The sequence below is a fragment of the Chelonia mydas genome, chromosome 3, assembly GCF_015237465.2.
Source record: "Chelonia mydas isolate rCheMyd1 chromosome 3, rCheMyd1.pri.v2, whole genome shotgun sequence".
Classification (NCBI taxonomy): Eukaryota; Metazoa; Chordata; order Testudines; family Cheloniidae; genus Chelonia; species Chelonia mydas.
Window position 1 is genome coordinate 102,798,747 of NC_057851.1, and position 13,837 is coordinate 102,812,583.

The window sequence follows — 13,837 nt, forward strand, 5'->3', positions numbered from 1 at the left end:
TAACTGGGACTCAAGCCCAACACTCCATTTTCCACATGGGGAAATTGAGCAGAAAAATCAGTTTGTTTGTTCAAGGCACCCAGGGTTGCAAGAGCTGGGAGCTCCTGATACCCAGTCCAGTGCTCATGCCATACTTCTCTTCCTAATTTACACATGGCTTCACAGTGCACTAGTGATAATGTCAGACCTATATTAACATTCCCAAACTAGGCTTGAAGGGGGCAGGAGACAAAAGCCCACTGATAAGTCAAAACATGGAGACCTGGAAGAAGGGTTGGAATCTGGGGGGAACATGGGCCATTATAATGGGGATAAGAGAGAGACAAGAGCAAACGTGGGGGAAAATCAAATCAGTATCTTAGCTGTCTGTATACTAATGTGAGAAGTGTGGGGAATAAACAAGAAGAACTAGAAATGCTAGTGAATAAACACAACGATGACATAGCTGGCATCATAGAGACTTGGTGGGATAATACACAAGTGGAATATTGGTATGGAAGGGTGCAGCTTGTTCAGGAAGGACAGGCAGGGAAAAAAGGGAGGAGGTATTGCCTTGTATATCAAAGATCTATATACTTGGACTGAGGTTGGGATGGAAATAGGAGACAGACTTGTTGAAAGTCTGTGGGTAAGGATAAAAGGGGTAAAAAACAAGGGTGATGGCATGGTAGGGGTCTACTACAGGCCACCTAACCAGGAAGAAGAGGTGGATGAGGCTTTTTTAAATAACTAACAAAGTCATCCAAAGCACAGAATTTGGTGGTGATGGGGGACTTTAACTACCCAGGTATCTGTTGGGAAAATAACACAGCAGGGCACAGGTTATCCAACAAGTTCTTGGCATGTATTGGAGACATTTTTTATTTCAGAAGGTGGAGAAAACTACTAGAGTGGAGGCTGTTCTAGATTTGATTTTGATAATAGGGAGGAACTGGTTGAGAATTTGAAAGTGGAAGGCAGCTTGGGTGAAAGTGATCATAAAATGATAGAGTTCGTGATTCTAAGGAATGGTAGGAGGGAGAACAGCAGAATAAAGATAATGGCTTTCAAGAAGGTAGACTTTAGCAAACTCAGGGAGTTGGTAAGTAAGATCCCATGGGAAGCAAGTATAAAGGGCAAAACACTCGGAAAGAATTGGCGGTTTTTCAAAGAGACATTATTAAGGGCACAGGAGCAAACTATCCCACTGCGTAGGAAAGATAGGAAGTATGGCAAGAAATCATCCTGGCTTAACCAGGAGATCTTCAATGATCTGAAACTGAAAGAAGAGTCCTACAAAAAATGCAAACTAGGTCAAATTACAAAGGATGAATATAAACTGGGGGGAGGGGGCGGGCAAACTTTTTGGCCCGAGGGCCACATCGGGGAACAGAAATTGTATGGCGGGCCATGAATGCTCACAAAATTGGGGCTTGGGGTGGGGTGGGGCTGGGGATGAGGAGTTTGGGGTGTAGGAGGGTGCTCTGGGTTGGGACCGAGGGGTTTGGAGAGCAGGAGGGGGATCAGGGCTGGGGCAGGGGTGCGAGAAGGGGTGCAGGTTCCAGCTGGGAGTGCAGACTCTGGGGTGGGGCTGGGGATGAGAGGTTTGGCGTTCAGGAGGGTGTTCCGGGCTGGGATCGAGGGGTTTGGAGAGCAGGAGGGGGATCAGGGCTGGGGCAGGGGATTGGGACGTGGGGAGAGGCTCAGGGGGGTGCAAGGTCTGAGTGGCGCTTACCTCAAGCAGCGCCCAGAAGCAGTGGCATGTCCCTTCTCCAGCTCCTATGTGGACGTGTGGCCAGGCGGCTCTGCACACTGCCCCATCCACAGGCACCGCCTCTGCAGCTCCCATTGGAGCGTGTAGGAGCTGGAGTGGGGCCATGCTGTGGCTTCCAGGAGCCACGTGGTCTGGCCCCAACCCAGTGCCCCGGCCAGAGCACCAGAGCGGGGCTGAGCCACATGGTGCAGCCCCAGCCCAGTGCCCCAGCCAGAGCAATGGAGTGGGGCAGATTCGCGTGGTGCGGCTCTGACTCAGGGCCCTGGCCATAGCGCCAGAGCGGGGCTGAGTCCATGGTGTGGCTTGCAGACTGGCTTAAAATGGCTCGCAGGCCGCGGGCCGTAGTTTGCCCACCCCGATATAAACAAACAACAAAAGCATGTAGGGACAAAATTAAAGGCCATGGTACAAAATGAGATTAAACTATTTAGGGACATAAAGGGTAACAAGAAAACATTCTACAAATTCATTAGAATCAAGAGGAAGACCAAGGATAGGGTAGGTCTGTTACTCAATGTGGGGAGAAAGACAACAGAAAATGTGGAAATGACCGAAGTGCTAAATTACTTTTTGTTTCAATTTTCAACAAAAAGGTTAGTAATGATTGGATGTCTAACATAGTGAATGCCAGTGAAAATGAGGTAGGATTGAAGGCTAAAATAGGGAAAGAATAAGTTAAAAATTACTTAGACAAGTTAGATGTCTTCAAGTTGGCAGGGCCTGATGGAATACATCCTAGAATACTCAAGGAGCTGACCAAGGAGATTTCTGAGCCACTAGTTATTATCTTTGAAAACTCATGGAAGACAGGAGAGATTCCAGAGAACCAGAAAAGGGCAAATATAATACCAATCTATAAAAAAGGGAAATAAGGACAATCTGGGGAATTATAACCATTCAGGTTAGCCTCAGTACCCAGAAAGATAATGGAGCAAATAATCAAGCAATCAATTTTCAAACGCCTAGAAAATAATAAGGTGATAAGTAACAGTCAACATGGATTTATCAAGAACAAATCATATCAAAACAACCTAATAGCTTTCTTTGACAGGTAACAAGCCTCGTGGATAGGGGGAAACCGTAGATGTGGTATATCTTGACTTTAGTAAGGCTTTGATAGTCTCTCATGGCTTTCTCATAAACAAATTAGGGAAATACAGCTTAGATGGAGCTACTATAAAGTGGGTGCATAACTGGTTGGAAAACTGTTCCCAGAGAGTAGTTATTAGTAGTTCCCAGGCAAGCTGGAAGGGCATATTGAGTGTGGTCCCATGGGATCATTTCTGGGTCTGGTTCTGTTCAATGTCTTCATCACTGATTTAGATAATGGTATAGAGAGTACACTTATAAAGTTTGCGGACGATACCAAGCTGGGAGGGGTTGCAAGTGCTTTGGAGGACAGGATTAAAATTCCAAATGATCTGGAGAAACTGGAGAAGTGGTCTGAAGTAAATAGGATGAAATTCAATAAGGACAAATGCAAAGTACTCCACTTAGGAAGGAACAATCAATTGCACACATACTAAATGGGAAATGACTGCCTAGGAAGTAGTACTGCAGAAAGGGATCTGGGCGTCACAGTGGATCACCAGCTAAGTATGAATCAACAGTGTAATGTTGTTGCAAAAAAGGCAAACATCATTCTTAGGCTGTGTCTACACTGCCACTTTCAGCGCTAAAATTTTAGTTGTTCAGGCGTGTGAAAAAAACACTACCTGAGCGACAAAAGTTTTAGCATTGAAAAGCACCAGTATAGACAGCGCTTTATCACTGGGAGCCGGTCTCCAGGCAATAAAGCTACCACCGCTCGTTCAGGGTGGGGTTTTTTAATTGCCGGGAGAGCCCTCCCTTGGAGATAAAGTGTGTCTACACTGCCCACGCCTACACGGTGTGGCCACAGCCGCCCTGTAATGTGGGCAGTAGACATATCCTGAGATGTATTAGCAGAAGTGTTGTAAGCATGACAGGAGAAGTAAGGCCTCATCTGGAGTATTGTGTCCAGCTCTGGGCACCGCATTAGAGAAAAGAATTGGAGAAAGTCCAGAGAAGAGCAAAAAAATGATTAAAGGTCTAGAAAACATGAGCTATTAGGGAAGATTGAAAAAATTGGGTTTGGTTAGTCTTGGGAAAGAAGGCTGGGAGGGGACATGATAACAATTTTCAAGTACATAAAAGGTTGTTACAAGAGGAGGGCGAAAAATTGTTCTCCTTAACCTCTGAGGATAGGACAAAGAAGCAATGGGTTTAAATTGCAGCAAGGGAGGTTTAGGCTGGACATTAGGAAAAACTTCCTGTCAGGGTGGTTAAGCACTGGAACAAATTGTCTCGGGAGGTTGTGGAATCCCCATCCTTAGAGGTTTTTAAGAACAGGTTAGACAAACACCTGTCAGGAATGACAGGTTTCAGAGTAACAGCCGTGTTAGTCTGTATTCGCAAAAAGAAAAGGAGTACTTGTGGCACCTTAGAGACTAACCAATTTATTTGAGCATAAGCTTTCGTGAGCTACAGCTCACTTAATCGGATGTCAGGAATGGTTAGTTACTGAGCACAGGGGGCTGGACTAGATGATCTCTCAAGGTCCCTGCTAGTCCTACACTGCTATGATTAAGCTGTTATGCTATGTTATATCAAGTGATTTAGAAACACTTCTGTGGCAGAGACTGATTAATGAACTGGACACTTAGAAGCCTTGCATAAATTCATGGCAGTCATTACTTTGCACACACACAGTGCAAACTATGTAGATGTGATTTTTTTTTAACACAATGGAGATGATCAAGCTGCTTCGAGATCAGTGTTTGTGTGGAGCCACCTTACCATGTTTCCAACCCTGTTGATGAATAAGCAGGTTTGTTTTAAATATCAATTGTGTTTAATTTGTAAATTGGTTTTTTAGTCTAGTTTTTTAACATTATGGATGAATTTAATGACCCTGAAAATGAAAGACAAATAGCATGGGTAGACTCATGCATAGTACAGGAAGTTTCAGAGCAAGCTGTTTCTCACATCTGCAGGTACATTTCTTTCCTGACCTGCACCAACCTCACTATTCAAGTCCTTAGCCTTTTTTGAGCAGACATTTCCAGTTGCACTGAATAATGCAAGGCTGGAGGGTGGTTTTGTGATGTGTTCAAAATGTCTAGGACAGAGACCAAAGTTGTCTTCTCTTTTGATCTAATCCAGGTGTGACCCTGAATCTCCAGATGTGAAAATGCATTACCTCCCCCCAGAAATGCTGCTTTCAGTACAACTGACCATTGACGACACCGTTTATTTTTTAAAAAAGGTTTTCTAATTTCTGCATCATCTGGCTTTAGCCTGAAATGGGGGGGAAATTGTTCTTGCTGAATCTTTTTTGTGCTGGAAAGCTATGGACTGCCGATATTTTTGCCTTCGACATTTAGCAATACAAGAAACAAACAATCCAAAATAATTGAATTGGAGATTTTGCTATAGAACAAACACAAATTCAAGCATTCATCTCACTGAAGAAGTTCACCCTTTAACAATCAATGGAATTGCTGGAGCTACAAAGATAAGCTATAATGATCCACTGACCACCTTGCCACAGACACTTGATATAGCCCATCAGTTCTCTGGCTAGTGTGAGAACCACTACACCTCTCTTTCTAAGCGTGAGTTTTGTGTTTACTAGTACAAGCTGTAATGTAACATCCCCCTAACCTTGTGGAATTTGTGATTGTGGCATTACTTTCTTGTTTTGCATCTTTAAGAATACGTCTACACTTGGAGCTAGGGGTGTGATTCCCAGCTCATGAAGACCTATTCCCGTTAGCTCTTATCTGAACTAGCACGCCAAAAATAGCAGCGTAGCTGGTGTAACACGCAATGGCAGCAGCAGCGCAGGCTAGCTGCCCCGGGTACCAACCAGCCTGCACCCCATTGGTATGCACTTGGGGTGGCGAGCTGTCCAGTAATGCTACTGCCACGGCTACACTACTGCTTTGAGCTTGCTGGCTCAGATCGGAGCTAGCATGAGTAGGTCTATGGCAAGCTGGGGTCACATCCCAAGTTTATAGTGTAGATGTAGCTGTAGGATTGATGCACTGAGCGATACCTTTTGGGTCGAGGGTCAGATTGGGATTTAAAAAATGACCTTCTTTACTCAGATTCTGCTGTCAGTCCATGGATAGTGGCTATTTCTGCTAAAACAATAAATGAAAGTGCTACCGTTGACATGTAATCGTATAATTAAGCTCCAGAGTTAACAAAATTACAGTGAAACAGGGTCACTTCACATGTGCTGTCTCTCTGCAGACTCATTAAGAAAGCAATCTTTTGTTCTGTGTTTGTACAGCACCGAGCACAATGGGGGTGCAGGTCCATAACTAGGATTTCTAAGTGCTACTGTAATATTATTATGAATATTATTATTATTATTACTATTTATTCATTTGTATGGGCTTCACATTTGGAAGGTTTGATTCAGATCTATCATGGCCAGAAACTTATTTTTAATTCCATGTTAACTGTTGGGAGCACCAGAGAAGTGCTAGGACTGTGTAGCTCTGAGTTCTAGCTCACTCTGAACTCACTTCTAGGGATTTGTTTGGGTTCTTTTCTATATAACATTGCTGTGACATCTGAGATGTTCAGCTTGTGATCCCATACTTCAAAAAGCAGAGCCATGCAGAACTTGGGTGAATCTTTCTGTTGTTTCCTTTGGGTCATGTGGGACTGCCTGAAGTTTGGCGTTAATATGACCCAAAAAATCTCAAAGATAAATTTACCTAAAACTGACACGTTGATTAGCTTCTGGTTGAAATAAATCTATTTATCTTCGCTTTTTCTCTAGCACCCATTGCCATGGTATATAAGTGCTTGACCAAGAAAAACTGCCGAGTATCTCCATAAGTCCCTATTTGATACTTGAAGCTTAGCTCAGGTCTACTGAACAACCTTTCTATGAGCCTGGCCCAAGCCTTGTGTTTGAAAAGAAACCTGGAACTGGGTGAGTTTTGCTCTGTTTTTGCATTTTGTTATGAAGGTTTTTGCCCAACGAGCTGCAGTAAGCAGAACAGGGCTAGTAACTGGAAGGGACACCTACAGGAAAAACTTAGCTGCAGCAGCAAGTGTGGTCAGCGGTTCATGAACGGATACTTTGCTCTCTGCGCTATTCCTGGAGCAGGGGTTAAGAGGGATTGTGCTGCTGGAGGAACTGTCTTTTGGTAAGATGTAAAAGTCATGACCACTTGCAGTCATTAAAGATCCCCTTTTGGCACTGTTCCCCAAACAGGGATGTTTAACAGAGTGTCCTGCCCAAATTTTCCTTTGAGTAACTGTGCATCTAAATGTCCCCTGCCATTTCAACTGGGTAAAATATTCACTTCCTCGGAACAAAGGAATTGCCTATGGTTTATGCAGTTCCGGATGTTGGGCCAGACTCTTAGATGATGTAAATCAGTGTATCTCTATTAACTTCAAGGAAGTTATGTAGATTTACACCAGCTGAGAATTTGACTCTTTTTCTCAGGCTGTGGTCATACCTACGTGTTTCAGTGGAAGCTGCAAAAGAGCCCCATAATGAGCAATTAGGGAATAATCTGATCATTGGGAAAGCTTCTTCCTAACCCCAGGCAATTAATTAGTAGCTGGACTATACTCTGAAGCATGAGGAATTTATATTCCTTATCTATCTAATGAAGCCAACTGTCCTAAATTCATTTTTACTATGAACTGTGAAAAAATGGTTGCAGTCCACCACAGAGCTGGTTGTTTTTCAGCAGTGGGTGAAGTGATTTCAGAATGTCCATTGCTTGTAAAACATTTTGGGATCCTATGAGATTAAAGATGCTATATGTGATATATTATTTATAAGGCTGTGATTTAATCATGGGTATTTTTAGTAAAAGTCATGGATAGGCTATAAACAAAAATTCATGGCCCGTGACCTGCCCATGACTTATACTATAAATACCCCTGACTAAATCTGGGGGGGGGCATTGCTGGGGGGGCACCCTGGGGAGGGGGGCGCTGCAGAGCGGGGGGCTGCCAACAGCTGCTGCTCCGGCCCGGGGACCACTGCCATGGGCCACCAACAGCGGCTGCTCTGGCCCCTGGGACTGCTGCTGGGGGGTGTTCTTGGGGGGGGGGGGTCCACTGCTGGGGGCGGATGTGCCACTGCTCGGGGGGCGCCCGGGGCCAGTAGCACCAGCTGATGGGGGCTGCCAACAGTGGCTGCTCCGGCCACCCCCAGGACCACTGCTCAGGCGGTCCTCGGGGCCAGCTGCCTGGGACCACCCAAGCACCAGCTGGTGTGGCTGTCCCCAGGGCCACCTGAGCAGCTGCTTGGGCGGCCCTGGGGTCGGCCACACTGGCCGCTGCAGAAGTCACGGAGGTCATGGAAAGTCCTGCAATCCATGACTTCCGCGACCTCCGTGACAGACATGGAGCTCTTATTATTTATGGAAAGCACTGTGTAAAACAAATGCAAATAGGAGGGCATCAGAAACATCCGTGATAAAAAATAAGGAATATGTTACAAATTCTTAAATTATATACTTGGCTCCAGAGTTCTGACATTTTAACAAATTCAGTAAGAATGAGATGATTTTCTCCCCTTATTTGTCACATGCCTGCAGCTATCTGGTGGGAAGCCTTTGCCCAGATTTCAAAATATTTTTAGCTGAGTGTGGTGTGTTTGCTAATGCTGCTTTTCATTCCCTTTGCATTATCATAGGTGTGGCAGATGAATCACAGAGAAATAATTACTTATTCAGGTGTAGACTTGTATTCTACCTTTTTTAGTAGACAGACTATTGCATGGAGATAATATTTCCAATGGGATATTAAGAGAGACTAGCCTCAAAGCACATGTGCAGGGGGGAAAGCTCAGCTGCCCTGTGCAAATGCAGGAAGTCCTCATCCTATACAGGCCTCCAAAACTGGCCACATAACCTCCGTCACTATGTAAGGCATGACTGCACCCTGTGACCACTCTGAATAGCGGTGAAGAGTATCAAAGGAACATTACTGCTGTTTCAAGAAGCATTCACTTTAACCCGCCATCTATGTGATGCAGATTTGGTCAGGGACTCAGTGTACAGCAACTATTTCCTGATTCTGTACCCTGCTGGCTCTTCAGACTCTTTTCTTGCACAGCCCCTCATCCACGTGAACAGGGAGTGCATTGGATGCTGTGGCAGCCATGCTCCGATAGAGTTGCCTTTTCCCCTTTGCAGCTGTTCATAAATTACATTACACATTTATTTTTTGTGATTTTCAAAACCCACCCTTGGAACACTGAAACAAACATGCAAATTTAAGAACACCCACACCCCCTAATGCATTCCATAATTTATGGACAGCCCCTTCATCACATAGCCCAGAATCTGCTTTTGCCTTCCCACTCAGGATGTAGAAACGGGGAGCATGGGGGCCTATGTAACTTCAGTGTCCTCTGAAGGTATTCATTGTGCTGCTGGCAGGAAGGCAATTTTCTTTGTCAGGGAGGGAAACCCTAACTCTTTGTGTACTTTGTTTTGGAGGGTCGTTTTCTGAAATCAGGGTGTACCGCCCTTGCTGTGCATCATGGGAAGGGACTCCTAGCAGTTTAGGAAAGTACAGGACTTCACAGCTCTTGTGCTAAATGGAAAAGAGACATAAAAAGGGAAGCAAACTAATCATATCTAATATTTGCTCCATGTCTAAGTAAAGGTAGTTTATTTAAAGTGTTGGGAATCAAACACACTGCAGTATAATAAAGGACAACATGGAGGGATAGATAAGGTATAAATACCATGATTGATGCTATAGTTTCTTAAACAAACTTTTAAAATAAACACCAAGGGCCAAATTGAGCACTGATGTACATCCTGTGAATGCCATTCATTTCAAAGGATAAATCAGCACTGAATTTTGTCCCGTGGGTGCATATGCAGTGCTCACTGATTGCAGTATAACAGGAGCTGTGTATACGTATCCCAGGGAAGAATCTGGCCTAAAGTTAAATTGATGTAATTATTAGAAGGTGGGGGAGGGGGAATTTAGAGATAGAGAGAGAGAGAGAGAGAGAGAGAGAAGAGGGAAGATCCTGGAAAAAGCTAGACAGGTGGCCACCCTAGAGAGTATTATAGACAGTTCTGGTTGTGACACCAATAGTTAAGTTTGCCCAAGACTTGCTGTTATAAGATCCTGTTTTCAGTTGCTTATAGTTTGGCTTAACATTTGAGCTGAAATTTTCCTTGCGGGGAGTCTGCCTCAGACTGACTTTTTGTGGGACGTTTCAGATAAAATGGTTTTTATCTAAAATACAATATTTTATCCATGTTTGTCAGAAATATAAAGGGAAGGGTAACCACCTTTCTGTATACAGTGCTATAAAATTCCTTCTGGCCAGAGGCAAAACCCTTTCCCCTGTAAAGGGTTAAGAAGCTAAGGTAACCTCGCTGGCACCTGACCCAAAATGACCAATGAGGGGACAAGATACTTTCAAATCTGGAGATGGGGGGGACAAAGGATCTGTCTGTATGATGCTTTTGCCAGGAACAGATCAGGAAAGCAGCCTTCCAACTCCTGTTAAGTTAGTTAGTAATCTAGCTAGAAATGCGTTAGATTTCCTTTTGTTTAATGGCTGGTAAAATAAGCTCTGCTGGATGGAATGTATATTCCTATTTTTGTGTCTTTTTGTAACTTAAGGTTTTGCCTAGAGGGATTCTCTATGTTTTGAATCTAATTACCCTGTAAGGTATTTACCATCCTGATTTTACAGAGGTGATTCATTTACCTTTTCTTTAATTAAAATTCTTCTTTTAAGAACCTGATTAATTTTTCATTGTTCTTAAGATCCAAGGGTTTGGGTCTGTGTTCACCTGTACAAATTGGTGAGGATTATTATCAAGCCTTCCCCAGAAAGGGGATGTAGGGATTGGGGGGATATTTTGGGGGAAGACATCTCCAAGGGGCTCTTTCCCTGTTCTTTGTTTAAAATGCTTGGTGGTGGCAGCATACGGTTCAAGGACAAGGCAAAGTTTGTACCTTGGGAAAGTTTTTAACCTAAGCTGGTAAGAATAAGCTTAGGGGGTCTTTCATGCAGGTCCCCACATCTGTACCCTAGAGTTCCCTGACAATGTTAAAAAAATGCGTACAGCTCGTTTCCTTGAGAAGATGTAGCAACTCTGGGAGCAGGGACTTGACATTAGGCAGAGGTATTGTGAGCATCAGGGATGTGTCTTTTGCCATCCCTGTGGAAAATCTGCCCAAATTTGGCCAAGTTATAAGCCTCTGAAAAATTTCAGCTTACACATGCTCAGGGAAGGCTTCTTAGTTTGTCAACTAAATTTGCTGAAGATTTTGTCTCCATTGAGCTTGCTCTACTCCACACAGTTCCTACATGAGACTGGACTGGGCATGTGGCTATCCCCACACAGTGACTGAGCATGCTCCATCCTGGAGCTGCAGGGGCTAAGCCAGGACTTTCATGGCAGCTCCTCCTCCCATTTACTGCAGGCCACTGTGGTGCTGGGTGCCTTAACTAAGAGAGGGAGACTGTTTCTTCTGTGTTCTCAGTCTCTCTCTGCTGGCACCCAAGCAGTGTGGAGGAGAAGGAGGAAGCAGACTGACTGAAACACAGAGAGGTGAGTAACTATGGTAGGCCATATGGTGAGACCCATTATTGTGCTGTGCCATTCCAGCAAGAGGGGCACTATATAGTCTGTGAAATTTGATTCAGACAATAACATGAGAGATCTTGTGTTAAAAGTCCTCTGCAAGAAACCTTGAAGTTTTTGTCATGGCACATCCAAAGTTACCTGGCTGGCAACAGTTTTTGACACCATGCTGATTAAAGAATTTTTGCCTATAATTTCCTGAGTATTTGCCTAATCTTGGCCCAAGATGTTAAAAATAATTGAAGTATATTCAAAAATGTCTTGCAATGATCACTGAAAGCATAATACAGCTTATAGATGATACATGGGTGAAAACATGCTTAAAATGTTCAAAAAAACGGTCAGACCCTTGTATTTCATCTTTGAATTATGCATGGAATTGTTTATAAGGCCCAGAAGTCTGGTCCGCCTAGTGCATAATATACACCAACATTTTTCTCATTTATCATGCAAACAGATTATGTGCAATAATTAGCCATATCTCTATTTTGGTAAAATTAGTGGTGCAAAACTTTACCCCGCTCCTAATTTGTCTTATCATCAGCAATACTCATGGTTCAGTATCGCTATTAATGTGTTCCTTTTTAACTCCAGGCAAAGAATTTGGATGATAAATGCATGATATTAAAATTAATTTTTTCCTAAATATTCATAGTAACATGTCTTTTCATGGCAAACAGCATATTTTTCTTAGTGGCAGTGTTATAGAAAAATAGCACATACAGTCTTTTATGGGGAGATTTTGATGTCTTAAATGATGATACATTTGATTTCAAATAAAAGGAAGACAGTGTAGGAACACAACAAAAGGTGCTTGTACCTAGGACCACTGCATTTTTGTAGCAGCAATTAATATTTATGGCACATTGCACGTACAGCAATAAACATTGTCAACCATGTAAATTTTCAGGAAGTGGCTTTGTGTTGTCTCCTAGATGTTGCGGTTTTTTTTCCCCTTCATTTTTTAGCATCCAGTGTGCAAATGTTGGCAAGTTAACCCAGTATTGAGCCACTTGCACCACATAAAAAGAGACAGTAGTAAAGCTTGGCGGCTTTGAATTTGACCAGTTCCATGTATTCAACCAATATAGTCGTGCTCAAGGATGGTCATGAAGACCAGGAAATCCCTTGTCAATCATCTAAGATTCCAAAGAATCCAGTTTAATAAAACTGGTTTGCACTGTTATATGTATCTAGCCTCAGTCTCTGGGAAATCTTGTCCTACTCCTTGGCAGCAGTTTCCTACCCTTTTGCTAGTGCTGATGATGCTCTGGCAAAAACCAACAAATCAGCTCTGTTCTATCTTCAATTCAAAGGTGGAGACTGTCTTACTGACCACATTCCAGAGAATAGTGCAATAATCTTTGATGGAATGGCTGTCATCCAAGCATTGCGTGATATTCTTTCAACATTGGGTGAGCTTGCAGATGCCCTTTTAATGTACATAATTAAGCTTGCAAGAAAGTACAAGTGTACTTTCTTTGGACTTTGTCACAGATCAGTAACCCAATGTGAACATCAAAAATGTGGAACAGTCACGCTGAGCAGCAGGTGGCTCCCAAGCGGTACAAATCTATGGAAAGGACCAGAAAACCCCCAGTCAGTGGAAGAAGATTCTTTCTTATGGCAACAGTAAGGAAGCACTTCAGACATTCTTGTACCTGATGTGAAGGGATGCAGATTTGCAAGCTGTAGGAAAGGACATCATTCTCTACATAGCTCATGGAGAAGAGTGTTACTGTCTGGCTGTGCAGAAGGGTTCAGTGACAGTCATAGCTGTTGATGAATTAAGTTGTGACCACGAAGAATGTGACTATGTGAAACAGGCTGCAAAGGACTACCAGACTGTGATCATTAGGAACCCAGATACAGATGTTACAGTCATAGGCATCAGTCTTAAGTCACAACGGCCAGTCAATTCTCATTTCTTCAGTTGTGATGGGAATCAAAGCCACACTATTGATTTGGAGAAAGTCATTTCAACTCTAGGCCCGAAAGTAAGTATCCCCTTTATTGGACTCCACACGTTCACAGGATGTGATTCTGCAAGTGCCTTCTATTGGAAAGGAAAGAGAAAGGCATTTGCTGTGGCTTCTCAGAGTGAAGAGTTCCTGGATGCTTTCACAGACCTTGGGAAAGACTTTACACTTCAAGACTCAACTTTCCTTGTGCTTGAGAAATGTGTGTGCCATCCGGTATGGCCAAGCTTCACCATAGGATGTCAGTGATGCCCGATGCAAGGTGTTCTGCCTAGCTTCATCTTCACTGCCTGAACTGAGCGTGCCACCAACATGTAATGCTCTACACCAACGCAGCAAGCAGGCAAATGACCAGGCTGCTATAATGAGGTACTCTCTTGTTGACAGGATGAATGCTCATTCCCCTGGTGGCCCTGGATAGCATTTAGAAAACAAGGAGCTTGTCATGATCTGGATGGCAAGAAATCCAGCACCAG